This window comes from Salvia hispanica, chromosome 1, assembly GCF_029641045.1.
Source record: "Salvia hispanica isolate PSC_SH4W2 chromosome 1, Shi_PSC_v1, whole genome shotgun sequence".
Taxonomy (NCBI): Eukaryota; Viridiplantae; Streptophyta; class Magnoliopsida; order Lamiales; family Lamiaceae; genus Salvia; species Salvia hispanica.
This window is the reverse complement of record NC_142692.1, coordinates 12,025,701-12,050,831: the sequence shown is the minus strand read 5'-3', so window position 1 is coordinate 12,050,831 and position 25,131 is coordinate 12,025,701. Positions and strand designations below refer to the sequence as shown.

Here is a 25,131-nt window from a genome sequence, read left to right as displayed (position 1 = left end):
AACAATATTGCTATTTTACAACTCCATATACAAATACTCTCTCTGCTCCGATTAATTGTCTCATTTTGCTATTTTTGTTGAGTCCCTGATAATTGTCTCATTCCACCCATAATTATTACTATAAATCTAATATATAAAACTAAGACACACATTACACTAAATTTGTTCTGTTTTTCTTAATAAAGTTAAACAATTTCTTAAATTTGCATTTGTCAACTATGAGACAATTAATGGAGACCGAAGGGGGTGGTTATTAATGTAGTGCCTCGAATTTTTGCGTCTAAATTGCTTGATTTTTGGAGATTTTACTGTGATTGTTTGTTTGAGAAAGTTTGATTTTATGTGATCGATTTTATTTATGCGCAAGTGTATCACGTAGACTAAATAATTTTGGGTGAAAATAAAAACTGAGTGTGTTTAATCAAATAGGTCCTTGGCATAATTTTTCTAGCCTATTTATTCGTATTATTTTTTACCCCCTTATTTCATTAGAGAATCCTTATTTTTCTTGGACTTTATAAAATTGTCTTGGAACTATTATCCATATTAAATCCAAATAAAATCTTCCTTACTTTTCTGTACCCAAATTTTCGACAACCTCTCTTTTCTTGGTGGACATTAAAAAATCTTCTAATTCTTAGGAGATAGAATTATTTTGTGTGGATTAAATTATTAACTTGTTCATATCTTTCCTAATTCTTTCTTTATCCTATTTAAATTAGGATCTGATTATTATTCAAATGTATTAAAAATTAATTTATATTAATGAGTTCACATTAGAATTAATTTGGGTTGCCTCGTTGGAGTAAGCCTCTGTATAGCTCAATGCTATTTTCTATTCGATTAATAATGCACTAAATATATCAATTTTAAGACAATATAAGCACATTAAACGATAATGACAGCAATTACTATAACATTCAAAAATTAACTATGATTGAAAGAGACGAAGGTTATGACATTAAAATTTTATTGCAAGTCATAACAAAATCTAAATCACAAGAAAAAGAAAAAAAAACAAAGAAATGGCCACGCTTGCGCCAAGTTATTCCTAATGAATACGAGAAGACAACAACAAACATAGTTCCTCATGGCGCTTGCACTGGAGATGGAGCTTTGGGAGCAAAAGGGTTTTTGTAGAACCAATATGCATTTGGAGTTGGAGGAAATGGATTTATAAAAGACGGAGGCGATGAGTGAGGAGAATGGGCGAACCACGGAAGAGGTTGGGGAAAGTATGGAATGTGAGGATAGTGTATTCCATACCACGGAAAGAAGTCAGTCGAAGGCTTCGAAGGCTTAGTTGCCTCATGGGCAGCAGCTACCTGGATTAGGAGGACTAGAACACACACATTGAGCCAACGGGAATCCATTTTCATGATCCTCATTTTTTTTGTTTCTTGTAATACATCCACCATATTATTCTGACTATTTATTTACAATGCAACTAGCTCTTGCCAATAAAAAAAACCGTAGATTATTTATGATACCTAGATAGGTTTAATTTAATTAGGCTCTTCCACTCGTTGAAGCTTTTATGATATGATTACTTTGCTACAGTATTACATTATTAGGCAAGTAATTGACTATGTGTTAGTTCGCAGTAAGTTACTCCCTCCGTCCCAAGGAAGATAACCCCTTTCTTGGGCGGCACGAGATTTTACGCAACTTTATTTTGTGTGTTAAATGGAGAGAGTAAAGTAAGAGAAGGGGATAAAGTAGAGATAAAGAGGTTTCTATTTTAAGTAATGAGTCATCTTGGTTGGGACAAATCAAAAAGGAAAGTGGGTCGTGGGTCATCTTTAATGTGACGGAGGGAGTATATTAATCTGTTTATCCATCAAGATATTTGTCCAAACTATACCAAGGCTAGGATAGATGATCACGCCAAAACAATTCATTCATGTAATTGTAAAACTGCATGTTTGTTGCTACTTAATAATTAATATGATGCAATTATATCACAAATTCTGTATTTCGAAAATATTCTCAATCATTATTTAGTGGTATATAAAATAAAATATGAAAACTACTTATATGAAAAATTTGTCAATGATGCCCACAAATGAGGTATATACATAATATATAGTATGTATCAATAAGATGACAATAAATTATTTCGATTGCCCCATTCCTATGGCAATGTTTTACTTGACTTAAGTCAAAGTCATATCAAGTCAAACAATAAATATGAGTTCGATTTAGTGTCACTAGCTTACACAACATCTCTACTCCTAGATATATTTAAAAACATGCTAAATAGTAGGTAGCCGATGTCTAATTTCCTGCCAAATTCCCTATTTATCTAATGCCACTAGTTTACATAACATCTATAGTTATAGATATATTTTTGAAAAGGTGTTAAACAGAGATGTTAAATTTTGTGCCAAAATTCACTATTCGTGTTGAGAAAACAATATTGCTATTTTACAACTCCATATACAAATACTCTCTCTGCTCCGATTAATTGTCTCATTTTGCTATTTTTGTTGAGTCCCTGATAATTGTCACATTCCACCCATAATTATTACTATAAATCTAATATATAAAACTAAGACACACATTACACTAAATTTGTTCTGTTTTTCTTAATAAAGTTAAACAATTTCTTAAATTTGCATTTGTCAACTATGAGACAATTAATGGAGACCGAAGGGGGTGGTTATTAATGTAGTGCCTCGAATTTTTGCGTCTAAATTGCTTGATTTTTGGAGATTTTACTGTGATTGTTTGTTTGAGAAAGTTTGATTTTATGTGATCGATTTTATTTATGCGCAAGTGTATCACGTAGACTAAATAATTTTGGGTGAAAATAAAAACTGAGTGTGTTTAATCAAATAGGTCCTTGGCATAATTTTTCTAGCCTATTTATTCGTATTATTTTTTACCCCCTTATTTCATTAGAGAATCCTTATTTTTCTTGGACTTTATAAAATTGTCTTGGAACTATTATCCATATTAAATCCAAATAAAATCTTCCTTACTTTTCTGTACCCAAATTTTCGACAACCTCTCTTTTCTTGGTGGACATTAAAAAATCTTCTAATTCTTAGGAGATAGAATTATTTTGTGTGGATTAAATTATTAACTTGTTCATATCTTTCCTAATTCTTTCTTTATCCTATTTAAATTAGGATCTGATTATTATTCAAATGTATTAAAAATTAATTTATATTAATGAGTTCACATTAGAATTAATTTGGGTTGCCTCGTTGGAGTAAGCCTCTGTATAGCTCAATGCTATTTTCTATTCGATTAATAATGCACTAAATATATCAATTTTAAGACAATATAAGCACATTAAACGATAATGACAGCAATTACTATAACATTCAAAAATTAACTATGATTGAAAGAGACGAAGGTTATGACATTAAAATTTTATTGCAAGTCATAACAAAATCTAAATCACAAGAAAAAGAAAAAAAAACAAAGAAATGGCCACGCTTGCGCCAAGTTATTCCTAATGAATACGAGAAGACAACAACAAACATAGTTCCTCATGGCGCTTGCACTGGAGATGGAGCTTTGGGAGCAAAAGGGTTTTTGTAGAACCAATATGCATTTGGAGTTGGAGGAAATGGATTTATAAAAGACGGAGGCGATGAGTGAGGAGAATGGGCGAACCACGGAAGAGGTTGGGGAAAGTATGGAATGTGAGGATAGTGTATTCCATACCACGGAAAGAAGTCAGTCGAAGGCTTCGAAGGCTTAGTTGCCTCATGGGCAGCAGCTACCTGGATTAGGAGGACTAGAACACACACATTGAGCCAACGGGAATCCATTTTCATGATCCTCATTTTTTTTGTTTCTTGTAATACATCCACCATATTATTCTGACTATTTATTTACAATGCAACTAGCTCTTGCCAATAAAAAAAACCGTAGATTATTTATGATACCTAGATAGGTTTAATTTAATTAGGCTCTTCCACTCGTTGAAGCTTTTATGATATGATTACTTTGCTACAGTATTACATTATTAGGCAAGTAATTGACTATGTGTTAGTTCGCAGTAAGTTACTCCCTCCGTCCCAAGGAAGATAACCCCTTTCTTGGGCGGCACGAGATTTTACGCAACTTTATTTTGTGTGTTAAATGGAGAGAGTAAAGTAAGAGAAGGGGATAAAGTAGAGATAAAGAGGTTTCTATTTTAAGTAATGAGTCATCTTGGTTGGGACAAATCAAAAAGGAAAGTGGGTCGTGGGTCATCTTTAATGTGACGGAGGGAGTATATTAATCTGTTTATCCATCAAGATATTTGTCCAAACTATACCAAGGCTAGGATAGATGATCACGCCAAAACAATTCATTCATGTAATTGTAAAACTGCATGTTTGTTGCTACTTAATAATTAATATGATGCAATTATATCACAAATTCTGTATTTCGAAAATATTCTCAATCATTATTTAGTGGTATATAAAATAAAATATGAAAACTACTTATATGAAAAATTTGTCAATGATGCCCACAAATGAGGTATATACATAATATATAGTATGTATCAATAAGATGACAATAAATTATTTCGATTGCCCCATTCCTATGGCAATGTTTTACTTGACTTAAGTCAAAGTCATATCAAGTCAAACAATAAATATGAGTTCGATTTAGTGTCACTAGCTTACACAACATCTCTACTCCTAGATATATTTAAAAACATGCTAAATAGTAGGTAGCCGATGTCTAATTTCCTGCCAAATTCCCTATTTATCTAATGCCACTAGTTTACATAACATCTATAGTTATAGATATATTTTTGAAAAGGTGTTAAACAGAGATGTTAAATTTTGTGCCAAAATTCACTATTCGTGTTGAGAAAACAATATTGCTATTTTACAACTCCATATACAAATACTCTCTCTGCTCCGATTAATTGTCTCATTTTGCTATTTTTGTTGAGTCCCTGATAATTGTCACATTCCACCCATAATTATTACTATAAATCTAATATATAAAACTAAGACACACATTACACTAAATTTGTTCTGTTTTTCTTAATAAAGTTAAACAATTTCTTAAATTTGCATTTGTCAACTATGAGACAATTAATGGAGACCGAAGGGGGTGGTTATTAATGTAGTGCCTCGAATTTTTGCGTCTAAATTGCTTGATTTTTGGAGATTTTACTGTGATTGTTTGTTTGAGAAAGTTTGATTTTATGTGATCGATTTTATTTATGCGCAAGTGTATCACGTAGACTAAATAATTTTGGGTGAAAATAAAAACTGAGTGTGTTTAATCAAATAGGTCCTTGGCATAATTTTTCTAGCCTATTTATTCGTATTATTTTTTACCCCCTTATTTCATTAGAGAATCCTTATTTTTCTTGGACTTTATAAAATTGTCTTGGAACTATTATCCATATTAAATCCAAATAAAATCTTCCTTACTTTTCTGTACCCAAATTTTCGACAACCTCTCTTTTCTTGGTGGACATTAAAAAATCTTCTAATTCTTAGGAGATAGAATTATTTTGTGTGGATTAAATTAATAACTTGTTCATATCTTTCCTAATTCTTTCTTTATCCTATTTAAATTAGGATCTGATTATTATTCAAATGTATTAAAAATTAATTTATATTAATGAGTTCACATTAGAATTAATTTGGGTTGCCTCGTTGGAGTAAGCCTCTGTATAGCTCAATGCTATTTTCTATTAATAATGCACTAAATATATCAATTTTAAGACAATATAAGCACATTAAACGATAATGACAGCAATTACTATAACGTTCAAAAATTAACTATGATTGAAAGAGACGAAGGTTATGACATTAAAATTTTATTGCAAGTCATAACAAAATCTGAATCACAAGAAAAAGAAAAAAAAACAAAGAAATGGCCACGCTTGCGCCAAGTTATTCCTAATGAATACGAGAAGACAACAACAAACATAGTTCCTCATGGCGCTTGCACTGGAGATGGAGCTTTGGGAGCAAAAGGGTTTTTGTAGAACCAATATGCATTTGGAGTTGGAGGAAATGGATTTATAAAAGACGGAGGCGATGAGTGAGGAGAATGGGCGAACCACGGAAGAGGTTGGGGAAAGTATGGAATGTGAGGATAGTGTATTCCATACCACGGAAAGAAGTCAGTCGAAGGCTTCGAAGGCTTAGTTGCCTCATGGGCAGCAGCTACCTGGATTAGGAGGACTAGAACACACACATTGAGCCAACGGGAATCCATTTTCATGATCCTCATTTTTTTTGTTTCTTGTAATACATCCACCATATTATTCTGACTATTTATTTCACGACCACAACTCCCTAGTGCTAGTGAGCGTAGCTATTTCGCGACTAAACGATTCTCAATAATCAAGGGACAACAATAAAAGGATGAAATCACTTAAATCAAAAGTATCAAAGGCATATGGGTACATAGTCAAAACGTGTTCAGAGTATCAAGACTAAGTTCATAGCTTTCTAGTACAAAATTCTAAGTTTTGCAGCGGAAGAGTCCAAGACAAAATAGCACGTATGAAGACATGCTACTTTGGGCTACCTAACTTCTTATTTAAAAAGCCTGTCCCAACACCTTCGCCTGCTCGTCCACGTTCAACCTGCACATTTGAAAATAACATGCAGGGCTGAGTATTTGATATACTCAGTGGGCACATTGCCAAAAATAGTTCTATCTTTAATTGTCAATGCCACAGTTGAGTGATCACGGGGTTTTACTTAAAAGACCCGAGTCACTAAAATACTTTTCCTTTAGTAAAGATTTGATTGCGCAATCACATAACATAGATATACCATATCTGAAACTGATGTGAACCGGGAATGTGGCCACATTCCACGACGGTCACTGGACCGGCCAACTCCTTTGTTAGCTCACGTTCCCCTCATGTGTACACTAGTCCGAGTAGGGTTTGCGGCCCTACTGGGACCCGAATTCGATTTAACTTAAATTGGCATATCCAAGCAGATAGGTAATCATAAAACAAAACATGGCATGACAACATACTTGAGCAAAGATTCACATTTTCATACTGAAATCACGTTTTGAAAGAAATGCCCACCTCAAAAGCTAAAGCTCCTTCCGAAATTACCTTAACTTGGTCTTAGATGACGTTCGAAGACGTCCCTTTAGGAAATAAAATGATACTTAATTAGATTTTGAGATATCCGTTAAGCTTAAACATGAATGCATCCTAAGTGCGTGATCATTTTATTTTTCCTCTAAAATTTATAGAAGAGTTCTAGAATTCTTGAATATTAATTAAATCAGTAGATTTAATTAATTTAAAACAATTGCTTAACTAGAGGGTGCTACCTCCTATGCCATTTATTCAAGTACTAAAAATTAGGCTCGAGGTCTACTCATTGTTAGCGTATCGTAATTTCTTAAAATTAATCATTTGAGCACTCTTGCTACTTTCCGGAAAAATTAGACTTATCTTCGTGGAATTGATTGGCGGACTATTATTTAATCCATAACATAGGAAAGCCCATGATTTAATTAGGTTCCTTCTTTAATTTAATTAGTGGCCCAAACAATTAAAAGAGGGAGGCCCAAATTCTTAAACCATAATCCATCGACATCTCTCTCTCACTTCCCACCCTCTCTCGACCGAAACCCTAAGTGGGAGGAGGGTGGCGGCGTCTCTTCGTCGCCCGTCGCTCGGAGCTCCGGTCGGCGCCTCCCTTGCGTCGCCGGAGATTCTGATGTCCTCCTTCACAAACCCTTGGTCTCAATTTCTCCTTAAACAAAAATCCCCAAATTTCAAAACCCTATGCTTTGAAGAAGAAGGCGGCGGAGCACTCCACCGTCGTCTCTGCTCCATTTTCTCGGCGATTTAGCGCCGTCGCCGACGTCTCCGGCTGTGGTAGACGCGGCTTGACCCGCCTTGAAGACCAGCTCCGCCACCGCTTCATTCTTGACTAGTGGAGCCGCCGATAGGGAGGAGGCATCGCCCTTCTCTTACGCCGACTGTCACCGACGCGAAGTCAACCGCCGACGCTCTGCTGCCGGCGCCACCGGCGACTCGTGCCGCCGCCTTCCGTCGGCGTCACGGAGAAACTCTCCGCCTCCCGTCGCACCATCGCCGGACAATCTCTCTAAAAGCTAAGTTCCATTACCCCTTTCATTTCTTAGCCCTTTTGATTAAACTGAGGCAGTAGCTATGTGCGTTTAAAACTTTGATTTTGGAGTGTAACTCACTGGAATGAGCTTGAGAAGATTAACTTGCTTATGTTAAGTGTTGTTTTTGAACGGTTATAGTTTGCTACTGCAATTTTAGCATGAGGGCAGCCTATTGTGCTCTTGTTCCATTTATGAGTTAAAGCTTTTCAAAGGCTACTACTGCTATGAGATTTCTAAAGCTCTGATTCTATGTTCTTGAGCCATCATGGAGTTCTAAACAAGGGCAGAGGGTGTGCTTGTGTTATATTGATTGTGGTTCTTAATTTGTGGTGCCTCTATATGATGACATGAGAATTTGATTGGGAGAAAAGGATGGAGGTGTATTACCTCTGAAATTCGAAGGAGTGGCTGACTTGCTGCTGCTCACTACTTGCTCTACCCTCTAACTCTCGGTTTTTGCTGAATTTTGAAGTGTGTGTGAAAGGAGTTGGTGTGTGGTGTGGAGGGGCCTTTATAGGCTGATTGTGGTGTACTTTTGAGCCTTAAATGGCTGCTGTATCATTTGTTGCTATGTGGCAGAAAATCTCACCTTTAGTGATCCTTATGCAGCACTCTTTAACTGAGAATTGGTGGTATTCTAAGGACATAGGGACTATGCATTCATGCCATTTGTTGTCTTTCTTCTCCTTTTTGCAGTGCTTGTTGAGGGGTCAAAAGTTGCAGCTGTTCTTGCCTCTTTTGGCAAGTGTTTGGTCTATATTTGAAAGGTTGTTGCTCACTTTTCTCTACTTAGGAGATAGTTAGTCTCCATACTTGCAGGGTTATTAATTTTTTTCTTTGATTGCTCTTGGTCTTCATGTTACAGGTGTTCACAGAGGTGATGGCTCGTACATGGCTCGTCTTAAATCAGAAGGGCCGAGAAAGGGTTTGGGTCTGAGGAGGAAATCGAAGTCCAAGGGTGGAAGCTGCACTAAAAAAAAGTCCCTCTTACAAGCTCTAGGCCCATACTTGTATAATTTGTACTTAGCATTCAAATTTCCTTTTTCTTAAACTCACATGTATTTAATTAAGTAAGCTAAAGTGTAATTTGGAAAGTAGTTGCACTTTCTTAGCTAGAAAATGAACTCTTCATATTCTTCCTCGTTAGATATGTATCGTAACAGAAATGGAAAAGCTTTGGTTCACTCCAAAACCCACTATTTTTATTTTGCGTCTAATCGGCACTTAAGTAACACAAGTTAACGAGTTCTTATTTATTTCATCATAAGAAGAGAGTGACGAATATTTCCAAGTTGGTGAACCTTTACAACTTAACTCAAAAGAAAACGAGCGGGTATTACATTTTATTTACAATGCAACTAGCTCTTGCCAATAAAAAAAACCGTAGATTATTTATGATACCTGGATAGGTTTAATTTAATTAGGCTCTTCCACTCGTTGAAGCTTTTATGATATGATTACTTTGCTACAGTATTACATTATTAGGCAAGTAATTGACTATGTGTTAGTTCGCAGTAAGTTACTCCCTCCGTCCCAAGGAAGATAACCCCTTTCTTGGGCGGCACGAGATTTTACGCAACTTTATTTTGTGTGTTAAATGGAGAGAGTAAAGTAAGAGAAGGGGATAAAGTAGAGATAAAGAGGTTTCTATTTTAAGTAATGAGTCATCTTGGTTGGGACAAATCAAAAAGAAAAGTGGGTCGTGGGTCATCTTTAATGGGACGGAGGGAGTATATTAATCTGTTTATCCATCAAGATACTTGTCCAAACTATACCAAGGCTAGGATAGATGATCACGCCAAAACAATTCATTCATGTAATTGTAAAACTGCATGTTTGTTGCTACTTAATAATTAATATGATGCAATTATATCACAAATTCTGTATTTCGAAAATATTCTCAATCATTATTTAGTGGTATATAAAATAAAATATGAAAACTACTTATATGAAAAATTTGTCAATGATGCCCACAAATGAGGTATATACATAATATATAGTATGTATCAATAAGATGACAATAAATTATTTCGATTGCCCCATTCCTATGGCAATGTTTTACTTGACTTAAGTCAAAGTCATATCAAGTCAAACAATAAATATGAGTTCGATTTAGTGTCACTAGCTTACACAACATCTCTACTCATAGATATATTTAAAAACATGCTAAATAGTAGGTAGCCGATGTCTAATTTCCTGCCAAATTCCCTATTTATCTAATGCCACTAGTTTACATAACATCTATAGTTATAGATATATTTTTGAAAAGGTGTTAAACAGAGATGTTAAATTTTGTGCCAAAATTCACTATTCGTGTTGAGAAAACAATATTGCTATTTTACAACTCCATACACAAATACTCTCTCTGCTCCGATTAATTGTCTCATTTTGCTATTTTTGTTGAGTCCCTGATAATTGTCACATTCCACCCATAATTATTACTATAAATCTAATATATAAAACTAAGACACACATTACACTAAATTTTTTCTGTTTTTCTTAATAAAGTTAAACAATTTCTTAAATTTGCATTTGTCAACTATGAGACAATTAATGGAGACCGAAGGGGGTGGTTATTAATGTAGTGCCTCGAATTTTTGCGTCTAAATTGCTTGATTTTTGGAGATTTTACTGTGATTGTTTGTTTGAGAAAGTTTGATTTTATGTGATCGATTTTATTTATGCGCAAGTGTATCACGTAGACTAAATAATTTTGGGTGAAAATAAAAACTGAGTGTGTTTAATCAAATAGGTCCTTGGCATAATTTTTCTAGCCTATTTATTCGTATTATTTTTTACCCCCTTATTTCATTAGAGAATCCTTATTTTTCTTGGACTTTATAAAATTGTCTTGGAACTATTATCCATATTAAATCCAAATAAAATCTTCCTTACTTTTCTGTACCCAAATTTTCGACAACCTCTCTTTTCTTGGTGGACATTAAAAAATCTTCTAATTCTTAGGAGATAGAATTATTTTGTGTGGATTAAATTAATAACTTGTTCATATCTTTCCTAATTCTTTCTTTATCCTATTTAAATTAGGATCTGATTATTATTCAAATGTATTAAAAATTAATTTATATTAATGAGTTCACATTAGAATTAATTTGGGTTGCCTCGTTGGAGTAAGCCTCTGTATAGCTCAATGCTATTTTCTATTAATAATGCACTAAATATATCAATTTTAAGACAATATAAGCACATTAAACGATAATGACAGCAATTACTATAACGTTCAAAAATTAACTATGATTGAAAGAGACGAAGGTTATGACATTAAAATTTTATTGCAAGTCATAACAAAATCTGAATCACAAGAAAAAGAAAAAAAAACAAAGAAATGGCCACGCTTGCGCCAAGTTATTCCTAATGAATACGAGAAGACAACAACAAACATAGTTCCTCATGGCGCTTGCACTGGAGATGGAGCTTTGGGAGCAAAAGGGTTTTTGTAGAACCAATATGCATTTGGAGTTGGAGGAAATGGATTTATAAAAGACGGAGGCGATGAGTGAGGAGAATGGGCGAACCACGGAAGAGGTTGGGGAAAGTATGGAATGTGAGGATAGTGTATTCCATACCACGGAAAGAAGTCAGTCGAAGGCTTCGAAGGCTTAGTTGCCTCATGGGCAGCAGCTACCTGGATTAGGAGGACTAGAACACACACATTGAGCCAACGGGAATCCATTTTCATGATCCTCATTTTTTTTGTTTCTTGTAATACATCCACCATATTATTCTGACTATTTATTTCACGACCACAACTCCCTAGTGCTAGTGAGCGTAGCTATTTCGCGACTAAACGATTCTCAATAATCAAGGGACAACAATAAAAGGATGAAATCACTTAAATCAAAAGTATCAAAGGCATATGGGTACATAGTCAAAACGTGTTCAGAGTATCAAGACTAAGTTCATAGCTTTCTAGTACAAAATTCTAAGTTTTGCAGCGGAAGAGTCCAAGACAAAATAGCACGTATGAAGACATGCTACTTTGGGCTACCTAACTTCTTATTTAAAAAGCCTGTCCCAACACCTTCGCCTGCTCGTCCACGTTCAACCTGCACATTTGAAAATAACATGCAGGGCTGAGTATTTGATATACTCAGTGGGCACATTGCCAAAAATAGTTCTATCTTTAATTGTCAATGCCACAGTTGAGTGATCACGGGGTTTTACTTAAAAGACCCGAGTCACTAAAATACTTTTCCTTTAGTAAAGATTTGATTGCGCAATCACATAACATAGATATACCATATCTGAAACTGATGTGAACCGGGAATGTGGCCACATTCCACGACGGTCACTGGACCGGCCAACTCCTTTGTTAGCTCACGTTCCCCTCATGTGTACACTAGTCCGAGTAGGGTTTGCGGCCCTACTGGGACCCGAATTCGATTTAACTTAAATTGGCATATCCAAGCAGATAGGTAATCATAAAACAAAACATGGCATGACAACATACTTGAGCAAAGATTCACATTTTCATACTGAAATCACGTTTTGAAAGAAATGCCCACCTCAAAAGCTAAAGCTCCTTCCGAAATTACCTTAACTTGGTCTTAGATGACGTTCGAAGACGTCCCTTTAGGAAATAAAATGATACTTAATTAGATTTTGAGATATCCGTTAAGCTTAAACATGAATGCATCCTAAGTGCGTGATCATTTTATTTTTCCTCTAAAATTTATAGAAGAGTTCTAGAATTCTTGAATATTAATTAAATCAGTAGATTTAATTAATTTAAAACAATTGCTTAACTAGAGGGTGCTACCTCCTATGCCATTTATTCAAGTACTAAAAATTAGGCTCGAGGTCTACTCATTGTTAGCGTATCGTAATTTCTTAAAATTAATCATTTGAGCACTCTTGCTACTTTCCGGAAAAATTAGACTTATCTTCGTGGAATTGATTGGCGGACTATTATTTAATCCATAACATAGGAAAGCCCATGATTTAATTAGGTTCCTTCTTTAATTTAATTAGTGGCCCAAACAATTAAAAGAGGGAGGCCCAAATTCTTAAACCATAATCCATCGACATCTCTCTCTCACTTCCCACCCTCTCTCGACCGAAACCCTAAGTGGGAGGAGGGTGGCGGCGTCTCTTCGTCGCCCGTCGCTCGGAGCTCCGGTCGGCGCCTCCCTTGCGTCGCCGGAGATTCTGATGTCCTCCTTCACAAACCCTTGGTCTCAATTTCTCCTTAAACAAAAATCCCCAAATTTCAAAACCCTATGCTTTGAAGAAGAAGGCGGCGGAGCACTCCACCGTCGTCTCTGCTCCATTTTCTCGGCGATTTAGCGCCGTCGCCGACGTCTCCGGCTGTGGTAGACGCGGCTTGACCCGCCTTGAAGACCAGCTCCGCCACCGCTTCATTCTTGACTAGTGGAGCCGCCGATAGGGAGGAGGCATCGCCCTTCTCTTACGCCGACTGTCACCGACGCGAAGTCAACCGCCGACGCTCTGCTGCCGGCGCCACCGGCGACTCGTGCCGCCGCCTTCCGTCGGCGTCACGGAGAAACTCTCCGCCTCCCGTCGCACCATCGCCGGACAATCTCTCTAAAAGCTAAGTTCCATTACCCCTTTCATTTCTTAGCCCTTTTGATTAAACTGAGGCAGTAGCTATGTGCGTTTAAAACTTTGATTTTGGAGTGTAACTCACTGGAATGAGCTTGAGAAGATTAACTTGCTTATGTTAAGTGTTGTTTTTGAACGGTTATAGTTTGCTACTGCAATTTTAGCATGAGGGCAGCCTATTGTGCTCTTGTTCCATTTATGAGTTAAAGCTTTTCAAAGGCTACTACTGCTATGAGATTTCTAAAGCTCTGATTCTATGTTCTTGAGCCATCATGGAGTTCTAAACAAGGGCAGAGGGTGTGCTTGTGTTATATTGATTGTGGTTCTTAATTTGTGGTGCCTCTATATGATGACATGAGAATTTGATTGGGAGAAAAGGATGGAGGTGTATTACCTCTGAAATTCGAAGGAGTGGCTGACTTGCTGCTGCTCACTACTTGCTCTACCCTCTAACTCTCGGTTTTTGCTGAATTTTGAAGTGTGTGTGAAAGGAGTTGGTGTGTGGTGTGGAGGGGCCTTTATAGGCTGATTGTGGTGTACTTTTGAGCCTTAAATGGCTGCTGTATCATTTGTTGCTATGTGGCAGAAAATCTCACCTTTAGTGATCCTTATGCAGCACTCTTTAACTGAGAATTGGTGGTATTCTAAGGACATAGGGACTATGCATTCATGCCATTTGTTGTCTTTCTTCTCCTTTTTGCAGTGCTTGTTGAGGGGTCAAAAGTTGCAGCTGTTCTTGCCTCTTTTGGCAAGTGTTTGGTCTATATTTGAAAGGTTGTTGCTCACTTTTCTCTACTTAGGAGATAGTTAGTCTCCATACTTGCAGGGTTATTAATTTTTTTCTTTGATTGCTCTTGGTCTTCATGTTACAGGTGTTCACAGAGGTGATGGCTCGTACATGGCTCGTCTTAAATCAGAAGGGCCGAGAAAGGGTTTGGGTCTGAGGAGGAAATCGAAGTCCAAGGGTGGAAGCTGCACTAAAAAAAAGTCCCTCTTACAAGCTCTAGGCCCATACTTGTATAATTTGTACTTAGCATTCAAATTTCCTTTTTCTTAAACTCACATGTATTTAATTAAGTAAGCTAAAGTGTAATTTGGAAAGTAGTTGCACTTTCTTAGCTAGAAAATGAACTCTTCATATTCTTCCTCGTTAGATATGTATCGTAACAGAAATGGAAAAGCTTTGGTTCACTCCAAAACCCACTATTTTTATTTTGCGTCTAATCGGCACTTAAGTAACACAAGTTAACGAGTTCTTATTTATTTCATCATAAGAAGAGAGTGACGAATATTTCCAAGTTGGTGAACCTTTACAACTTAACTCAAAAGAAAACGAGCGGGTATTACATTTTATTTACAATGCAACTAGCTCTTGCCAATAAAAAAAACCGTAGATTATTTATGATACCTGGATAGGTTTAATTTAATTAGGCTCTTCCACTCGTTGAAGCTTTTATGATATGATTACTTTGCTACAGTATTACATTATTAGGCAAGTAATTGACTATGTGTTAGTTCGCAGTAAGTTACTCCCTCCGTCCCAAGGAAGATAACCCCTTTCTTGGGCGGCACGAGATTTTACGCAACTTTATTTTGTGTGTTAAATGGAGAGAGTAAAGTAAGAGAAGGGGATAAAGTAGAGATAAAGAGGTTTCTATTTTAAGTAATGAGTCATCTTGGTTGGGACAAATCAAAAAGAAAAGTGGGTCGTGGGTCATCTTTAATGGGACGGAGGGAGTATATTAATCTGTTTATCCATCAAGATACTTGTCCAAACTATACCAAGGCTAGGATAGATGATCACGCCAAAACAATTCATTCATGTAATTGTAAAACTGCATGTTTGTTGCTACTTAATAATTAATATGATGCAATTATATCACAAATTCTGTATTTCGAAAATATTCTCAATCATTATTTAGTGGTATATAAAATAAAATATGAAAACTACTTATATGAAAAATTTGTCAATGATGCCCACAAATGAGGTATATACATAATATATAGTATGTATCAATAAGATGACAATAAATTATTTCGATTGCCCCATTCCTATGGCAATGTTTTACTTGACTTAAGTCAAAGTCATATCAAGTCAAACAATAAATATGAGTTCGATTTAGTGTCACTAGCTTACACAACATCTCTACTCATAGATATATTTAAAAACATGCTAAATAGTAGGTAGCCGATGTCTAATTTCCTGCCAAATTCCCTATTTATCTAATGCCACTAGTTTACATAACATCTATAGTTATAGATATATTTTTGAAAAGGTGTTAAACAGAGATGTTAAATTTTGTGCCAAAATTCACTATTCGTGTTGAGAAAACAATATTGCTATTTTACAACTCCATACACAAATACTCTCTCTGCTCCGATTAATTGTCTCATTTTGCTATTTTTGTTGAGTCCCTGATAATTGTCACATTCCACCCATAATTATTACTATAAATCTAATATATAAAACTAAGACACACATTACACTAAATTTTTTCTGTTTTTCTTAATAAAGTTAAACAATTTCTTAAATTTGCATTTGTCAACTATGAGACAATTAATGGAGACCGAAGGGGGTGGTTATTAATGTAGTGCCTCGAATTTTTGCGTCTAAATTGCTTGATTTTTGGAGATTTTACTGTGATTGTTTGTTTGAGAAAGTTTGATTTTATGTGATCGATTTTATTTATGCGCAAGTGTATCACGTAGACTAAATAATTTTGGGTGAAAATAAAAACTGAGTGTGTTTAATCAAATAGGTCCTTGGCATAATTTTTCTAGCCTATTTATTCGTATTATTTTTTACCCCCTTATTTCATTAGAGAATCCTTATTTTTCTTGGACTTTATAAAATTGTCTTGGAACTATTATCCATATTAAATCCAAATAAAATCTTCCTTACTTTTCTGTACCCAAATTTTCGACAACCTCTCTTTTCTTGGTGGACATTAAAAAATCTTCTAATTCTTAGGAGATAGAATTATTTTGTGTGGATTAAATTAATAACTTGTTCATATCTTTCCTAATTCTTTCTTTATCCTATTTAAATTAGGATCTGATTATTATTCAAATGTATTAAAAATTAATTTATATTAATGAGTTCACATTAGAATTAATTTGGGTTGCCTCGTTGGAGTAAGCCTCTGTATAGCTCAATGCTATTTTCTATTCGATTAATAATGCACTAAATATATCAATTTTAAGACAATATAAGCACATTAAACGATAATGACAGCAATTACTATAACATTCAAAAATTAACTATGATTGAAAGAGACGAAGGTTATGACATTAAAATTTTATTGCAAGTCATAACAAAATCTGAATCACAAGAAAAAGAAAAAAAAACAAAGAAATGGCCACGCTTGCGCCAAGTTATTCCTAATGAATACGAGAAGACAACAACAAACATAGTTCCTCATGGCGCTTGCACTGGAGATGGAGCTTTGGGAGCAAAAGGGTTTTTGTAGAACCAATATGCATTTGGAGTTGGAGGAAATGGATTTATAAAAGACGGAGGCGATGAGTGAGGAGAATGGGCGAACCACGGAAGAGGTTGGGGAAAGTATGGAATGTGAGGATAGTGTATTCCATACCACGGAAAGAAGTCAGTCGAAGGCTTCGAAGGCTTAGTTGCCTCATGGGCAGCAGCTACCTGGATTAGGAGGACTAGAACACACACATTGAGCCAACGGGAATCCATTTTCATGATCCTCATTTTTTTTGTTTCTTGTAATACATCCACCATATTATTCTGACTATTTATTTACAATGCAACTAGCTCTTGCCAATAAAAAAACCGTAGATTATTTATGATACCTAGATAGGTTTAATTTAATTAGGCTCTTCCACTCGTTGAAGCTTTTATGATATGATTACTTTGCTACAGTATTACATTATTAGGCAAGTAATTGACTATGTGTTAGTTCGCAGTAAGTTACTCCCTCCGTCCCAAGGAAGATAACCCCTTTCTTGGGCGGCACGAGATTTTACGCAACTTTATTTTGTGTGTTAAATGGAGAGAGTAAAGTAAGAGAAGGGGATAAAGTAGAGATAAAGAGGTTTCTATTTTAAGTAATGAGTCATCTTGGTTGGGACAAATCAAAAAGGAAAGTGGGTCGTGGGTCATCTTTAATGGGACGGAGGGAGTATATTAATCTTTTTATCCATCAAGATATTTGTCCAAACTATACCAAGGCTAGGATAGATGATCACGCCAAAACAATTCATTCATGTAATTGTAAAACTGCATGTTTGTTGCTACTTAATAATTAATATGATGCAATTATATCACAAATTCTGTATTTCGAAAATATTCTCAATCATTATTTAGTGGTATATAAAATAAAATATGAAAACTACTTATATGAAAAATTTGTCAATGATGCCCACAAATGAGGTATATACATAATATATAGTATGTATCAATAAGATGACAATAAATTATTTCGATTGCCCCATTCCTATGGCAATGTTTTACTTGACTTAAGTCAAAGTCATATCAAGTCAAACAATAAATATGAGTTCGATTTAGTGTCACTAGCTTACACAACATCTCTACTCATAGATATATTTAAAAACATGCTAAATAGTAGGTAGCCGATGTCTAATTTCCTGCCAAATTCCCTATTTATCTAATGCCACTAGTTTACATAACATCTATAGTTATAGATATATTTTTGAAAAGGTGTTAAACAGAGATGTTAAATTTTGTGCCAAAATTCACTATTCGTGTTGAGAAAACAATATTGCTATTTTACAACTCCATACACAAATACTCTCTCTGCTCCGATTAATTGTCTCATTTTGCTATTTTTGTTGAGTCCCTGATAATTGTCACATTCCACCCATAATTATTACTATAAATCTAATATATAAAACTAAGACACACATTACACTAAATTTTTTCTGTTTTTCTTAATAAAGTTAAACAATTTCTTAAATTTGCATTTGTCAACTATGAGACAATTAATGGAGACCGAAGGGGGTGGTTATTAATGTAGTGCCTCGAATTTTTGCGTCTAAATTGCTTGATTTTTGGAGATTTTACTGTGATTGTTTGTTTGAGAAAGTTTGATTTTATGTGATCGATTTTATTTATGCGCAAGTGTATCACGTAGACTAAATAATTTTGGGTGAAAATAAAAACTGAGTGTGTTTAATCAAATAGGTCCTTGGCATAATTTTTCTAGCCTATTTATTCGTATTATTTTTTACCCCCTTATTTCATTAGAGAATCCTTATTTTTCTTGGACTTTATAAAATTGTCTTGGAACTATTATCCATATTAAATCCAAATAAAATCTTCCTTACTTTTCTGTACCCAAATTTTCGACAACCTCTCTTTTCTTGGTGGACATTAAAAAATCTTCTAATTCTTAGGAGATAGAATTATTTTGTGTGGATTAAATTAATAACTTGTTCATATCTTTCCTAATTCTTTCTTTATCCTATTTAAATTAGGATCTGATTATTATTCAAATGTATTAAAAATTAATTTATATTAATGAGTTCACATTAGAATTAATTTGGGTTGCCTCGTTGGAGTAAGCCTCTGTATAGCTCAATGCTATTTTCTATTCGATTAATAATGCACTAAATATATCAATTTTAAGACAATATAAGCACATTAAACGATAATGACAGCAATTACTATAACATTCAAAAATTAACTATGATTGAAAGAGACGAAGGTTATGACATTAAAATTTTATTGCAAGTCATAACAAAATCTGAATCACAAGAAAAAGAAAAAAAAACAAAGAAATGGCCACGCTTGCGCCAAGTTATTCCTAATGAATACGAGAAGACAACAACAAACATAGTTCCTCATGGCGCTTGCACTGGAGATGGAGCTTTGGGAGCAAAAGGGTTTTTGTAGAACCAATATGCATTTGGAGTTGGAGGAAATGGATTTATAAAAGACGGAGGCGATGAGTGAGGAGAATGGGCGAACCACGGAAGAGGTTGGGGAAAGTATGGAATGTGAGGATAGTGTATTCCATACCACGGAAAGAAGTCAGTCGAAGGCTTCGAAGGCTTAGTTGCCTCATGGGCAGCAGCTACCTGGATTAGGAGGACTAGAACACACACATTGAGCCAACGGGAATCCATTTTCATGATCCTCATTTTTTTTGTTTCTTGTAATACATCCACCATATTATTCTGACTATTTATTTACAATGCAACTAGCTCTTGCCAATAAAAAAACCGTAGATTATTTATGATACCTAGATAGGTTTAATTTAATTAGGCTCTTCCACTCGTTGAAGCTTTTATGATATGATTACTTTGCTACAGTATTACATTATTAGGCAAGTAATTGACTATGTGTTAGTTCGCAGTAAGTTACTCCCTCCGTCCCAAGGAAGATAACCCCTTTCTTGGGCGGCACGAGATTTTACGCAACTTTATTTTGTGTGTTAAATGGAGAGAGTAAAGTAAGAGAAGGGGATAAAGTAGAGATAAAGAGGTTTCTATTTTAAGTAATGAGTCATCTTGGTTGGGACAAATCAAAAAGGAAAGTGGGTCGTGGGTCATCTTTAATGGGACGGAGGGAGTATATTAATCTGTTTATCCATCAAGATATTTGTCCAAACTATACCAAGGCTAGGATAGATGATCACGCCAAAACAATTCATTCATGTAATTGTAAAACTGCATGTTTGTTGCTACTTAATAATTAATATGATGCAATTATATCACAAATTCTGTATTTCGAAAATATTCTCAATCATTATTTAGTGGTATATAAAATAAAATATGAAAACTACTTATATGAAAAATTTGTCAATGATGCCCACAAATGAGGTATATACATAATATATAGTATGTATCAATAAGATGACAATAAATTATTTCGATTGCCCCATTCCTATGGCAATGTTTTACTTGACTTAAGTCAAAGTCATATCAAGTCAAACAATAAATATGAGTTCGATTTAGTGTCACTAGCTTACACAACATCTCTACTCATAGATATATTTAAAAACATGCTAAATAGTAGGTAGCCGATGTCTAATTTCCTGCCAAATTCCCTATTTATCTAATGCCACTAGTTTACATAACATCTATAGTTATAGATATATTTTTGAAAAGGTGTTAAACAGAGATGTTAAATTTTGTGCCAAAATTCACTATTCGTGTTGAGAAAACAATATTGCTATTTTACAACTCCATACACAAATACTCTCTCTGCTCCGATTAATTGTCTCATTTTGCTATTTTTGTTGAGTCCCTGATAATTGTCACATTCCACCCATAATTATTACTATAAATCTAATATATAAAACTAAGACACACATTACACTAAATTTTTTCTGTTTTTCTTAATAAAGTTAAACAATTTCTTAAATTTGCATTTGTCAACTATGAGACAATTAATGGAGACCGAAGGGGGTGGTTATTAATGTAGTGCCTCGAATTTTTGCGTCTAAATTGCTTGATTTTTGGAGATTTTACTGTGATTGTTTGTTTGAGAAAGTTTGATTTTATGTGATCGATTTTATTTATGCGCAAGTGTATCACGTAGACTAAATAATTTTGGGTGAAAATAAAAACTGAGTGTGTTTAATCAAATAGGTCCTTGGCATAATTTTTCTAGCCTATTTATTCGTATTATTTTTTACCCCCTTATTTCATTAGAGAATCCTTATTTTTCTTGGACTTTATAAAATTGTCTTGGAACTATTATCCATATTAAATCCAAATAAAATCTTCCTTACTTTTCTGTACCCAAATTTTCGACAACCTCTCTTTTCTTGGTGGACATTAAAAAATCTTCTAATTCTTAGGAGATAGAATTATTTTGTGTGGATTAAATTAATAACTTGTTCATATCTTTCCTAATTCTTTCTTTATCCTATTTAAATTAGGATCTGATTATTATTCAAATGTATTAAAAATTAATTTATATTAATGAGTTCACATTAGAATTAATTTGGGTTGCCTCGTTGGAGTAAGCCTCTGTATAGCTCAATGCTATTTTCTATTCGATTAATAATGCACTAAATATATCAATTTTAAGACAATATAAGCACATTAAACGATAATGACAGCAATTACTATAACATTCAAAAATTAACTATGATTGAAAGAGACGAAGGTTATGACATTAAAATTTTATTGCAAGTCATAACAAAATCTGAATCACAAGAAAAAGAAAAAAAAACAAAGAAATGGCCACGCTTGCGCCAAGTTATTCCTAATGAATACGAGAAGACAACAACAAACATAGTTCCTCATGGCGCTTGCACTGGAGATGGAGCTTTGGGAGCAAAAGGGTTTTTGTAGAACCAATATGCATTTGGAGTTGGAGGAAATGGATTTATAAAAGACGGAGGCGATGAGTGAGGAGAATGGGCGAACCACGGAAGAGGTTGGGGAAAGTATGGAATGTGAGGATAGTGTATTCCATACCACGGAAAGAAGTCAGTCGAAGGCTTAGTTGCCTCATGGGCAGCAGCTACCTGGATTAGGAGGACTAGAACACACACATTGAGCCAACGGGAATCCATTTTCATGATCCTCATTTTTTTTGTTTCTTGTAATACATCCACCATATTATTCTGACTATTTATTTACAATGCAACTAGCTCTTGCCAATAAAAAAAACCGTAGATTATTTATGATACCTAGATAGGTTTAATTTAATTAGGCTCTTCCACTCGTTGAAGCTTTTATGATATGATTACTTTGCTACAGTATTACATTATTAGGCAAGTAATTGACTATGTGTTAGTTCGCAGTAAGTTACTCCCTCCGTCCCAAGGAAGATAACCCCTTTCTTGGGCGGCACGAGATTTTACGCAACTTTATTTTGTGTGTTAAATGGAGAGAGTAAAGTAAGAGAAGGGGATAAAGTAGAGATAAAGAGGTTTCTATTTTAAGTAATGAGTCATCTTGGTTGGGACAAATCAAAAAGGAAAGTGGGTCGTGGGTCATCTTTAATGGGACGGAGGGAGTATATTAATCTGTTTATCCATCAAGATATTTGTCCAAACTATACCAAGGCTAGGATAGATGATCACGCCAAAACAATTCATTCATGTAATTGTAAAACTGCATGTTTGTTGCTACTTAATAATTAATATGATGCAATTATATCACAAATTCTGTATTTCGAAAATATTCTCAATCATTATTTAGTGGTATATAAAATAAAATATGAAAACTACTTATATGAAAAATTTGTCAATGATGCCCACAAATGAGGTATATACATAATATATAGTATGTATCAATAAGATGACAATAAATTATTTCGATTGCCCCATTCCTATGGCAATGTTTTACTTGACTTAAGTCAAAGTCATATCAAGTCAAACAATAAATATGAGTTCGATTTAGTGTCACTAGCTTACACAACATCTCTACTCATAGATATATTTAAAAACATGCTAAATAGTAGGTAGCCGATGTCTAATTTCCTGCCAAATTCCCTATTTATCTAATGCCACTAGTTTACATAACATCTATAGTTATAGATATATTTTTGAAAAGGTGTTAAACAGAGATGTTAAATTTTGTGCCAAAATTCACTATTCGTGTTGAGAAAACAATATTGCTATTTTACAACTCCATACACAAATACTCTCTCTGCTCCGATTAATTGTCTCATTTTGCTATTTTTGTTGAGTCCCTGATAATTGTCACATTCCACCCATAATTATTACTATAAATCTAATATATAAAACTAAGACACACATTACACTAAATTTTTTCTGTTTTTCTTAATAAAGTTAAACAATTTCTTAAATTTGCATTTGTCAACTATGAGACAATTAATGGAGACCGAAGGGGGTGGTTATTAATGTAGTGCCTCGAATTTTTGCGTCTAAATTGCTTGATTTTTGGAGATTTTACTGTGATTGTTTGTTTGAGAAAGTTTGATTTTATGTGATCGATTTTATTTATGCGCAAGTGTATCACGTAGACTAAATAATTTTGGGTGAAAATAAAAACTGAGTGTGTTTAATCAAATAGGTCCTTGGCATAATTTTTCTAGCCTATTTATTCGTATTATTTTTTACCCCCTTATTTCATTAGAGAATCCTTATTTTTCTTGGACTTTATAAAATTGTCTTGGAACTATTATCCATATTAAATCCAAATAAAATCTTCCTTACTTTTCTGTACCCAAATTTTCGACAACCTCTCTTTTCTTGGTGGACATTAAAAAATCTTCTAATTCTTAGGAGATAGAATTATTTTGTGTGGATTAAATTAATAACTTGTTCATATCTTTCCTAATTCTTTCTTTATCCTATTTAAATTAGGATCTGATTATTATTCAAATGTATTAAAAATTAATTTATATTAATGAGTTCACATTAGAATTAATTTGGGTTGCCTCGTTGGAGTAAGCCTCTGTATAGCTCAATGCTATTTTCTATTCGATTAATAATGCACTAAATATATCAATTTTAAGACAATATAAGCACATTAAACGATAATGACAGCAATTACTATAACATTCAAAAATTAACTATGATTGAAAGAGACGAAGGTTATGACATTAAAATTTTATTGCAAGTCATAACAAAATCTGAATCACAAGAAAAAGAAAAAAAAACAAAGAAATGGCCACGCTTGCGCCAAGTTATTCCTAATGAATACGAGAAGACAACAACAAACATAGTTCCTCATGGCGCTTGCACTGGAGATGGAGCTTTGGGAGCAAAAGGGTTTTTGTAGAACCAATATGCATTTGGAGTTGGAGGAAATGGATTTATAAAAGACGGAGGCGATGAGTGAGGAGAATGGGCGAACCACGGAAGAGGTTGGGGAAAGTATGGAATGTGAGGATAGTGTATTCCATACCACGGAAAGAAGTCAGTCGAAGGCTTAGTTGCCTCATGGGCAGCAGCTACCTGGATTAGGAGGACTAGAACACACACATTGAGCCAACGGGAATCCATTTTCATGATCCTCATTTTTTTTGTTTCTTGTAATACATCCACCATATTATTCTGACTATTTATTTACAATGCAACTAGCTCTTGCCAATAAAAAAAACCGTAGATTATTTATGATACCTAGATAGGTTTAATTTAATTAGGCTCTTCCACTCGTTGAAGCTTTTATGATATGATTACTTTGCTACAGTATTACATTATTAGGCAAGTAATTGACTATGTGTTAGTTCGCAGTAAGTTACTCCCTCCGTCCCAAGGAAGATAACCCCTTTCTTGGGCGGCACGAGATTTTACGCAACTTTATTTTGTGTGTTAAATGGAGAGAGTAAAGTAAGAGAAGGGGATAAAGTAGAGATAAAGAGGTTTCTATTTTAAGTAATGAGTCATCTTGGTTGGGACAAATCAAAAAGGAAAGTGGGTCGTGGGTCATCTTTAATGGGACGGAGGGAGTATATTAATCTGTTTATCCATCAAGATATTTGTCCAAACTATACCAAGGCTAGGATAGATGATCACGCCAAAACAATTCATTCATGTAATTGTAAAA

General features: G+C 34.5%; 4 long non-coding RNA genes across 6 annotated transcripts; 2 read left to right on the top strand and 2 right to left on the bottom strand.

Moving 5' to 3' along the window:
* Window positions 1-5,772: 5,772 nt before the first annotated feature.
* LOC125217624 (uncharacterized) lies at window positions 5,773-7,527 on the bottom strand. Of its 2 annotated transcripts, none has more exons than XR_007175772.2 (2): window positions 7,025-7,527; window positions 5,773-6,565 (listed from the first exon to the last, which is right to left on the bottom strand). It is a non-coding gene; the product is annotated as an uncharacterized LOC125217624 (long non-coding RNA). The 2 variants fall into 2 exon arrangements; XR_016136533.1 differs by lacking the exon at window positions 7,025-7,527 and adding an exon at window positions 6,759-7,016.
* A 23-nt stretch (window positions 7,528-7,550) lies between these two features.
* Window positions 7,551-9,272, top strand: LOC125217619 (uncharacterized). The gene is made up of 2 exons (XR_007175767.2): window positions 7,551-8,855; window positions 8,954-9,272. It is a non-coding gene; the product is annotated as an uncharacterized LOC125217619 (long non-coding RNA).
* Window positions 9,273-11,359: 2,087 nt separating this feature from the next.
* Window positions 11,360-13,114, bottom strand: LOC125192906 (uncharacterized). 2 transcript variants are annotated; one of them, XR_007171494.2, is made up of 2 exons: window positions 12,612-13,114; window positions 11,360-12,152 (listed from the first exon to the last, which is right to left on the bottom strand). It is a non-coding gene; the product is annotated as an uncharacterized LOC125192906 (long non-coding RNA). The 2 variants fall into 2 exon arrangements; XR_016136530.1 differs by lacking the exon at window positions 12,612-13,114 and adding an exon at window positions 12,346-12,603.
* A 23-nt stretch (window positions 13,115-13,137) lies between these two features.
* LOC148933255 (uncharacterized) lies at window positions 13,138-14,859 on the top strand. The gene is made up of 2 exons (XR_016136529.1): window positions 13,138-14,442; window positions 14,541-14,859. It is a non-coding gene; the product is annotated as an uncharacterized LOC148933255 (long non-coding RNA).
* The last annotated feature ends 10,272 nt before the right edge of the window (window positions 14,860-25,131 follow it).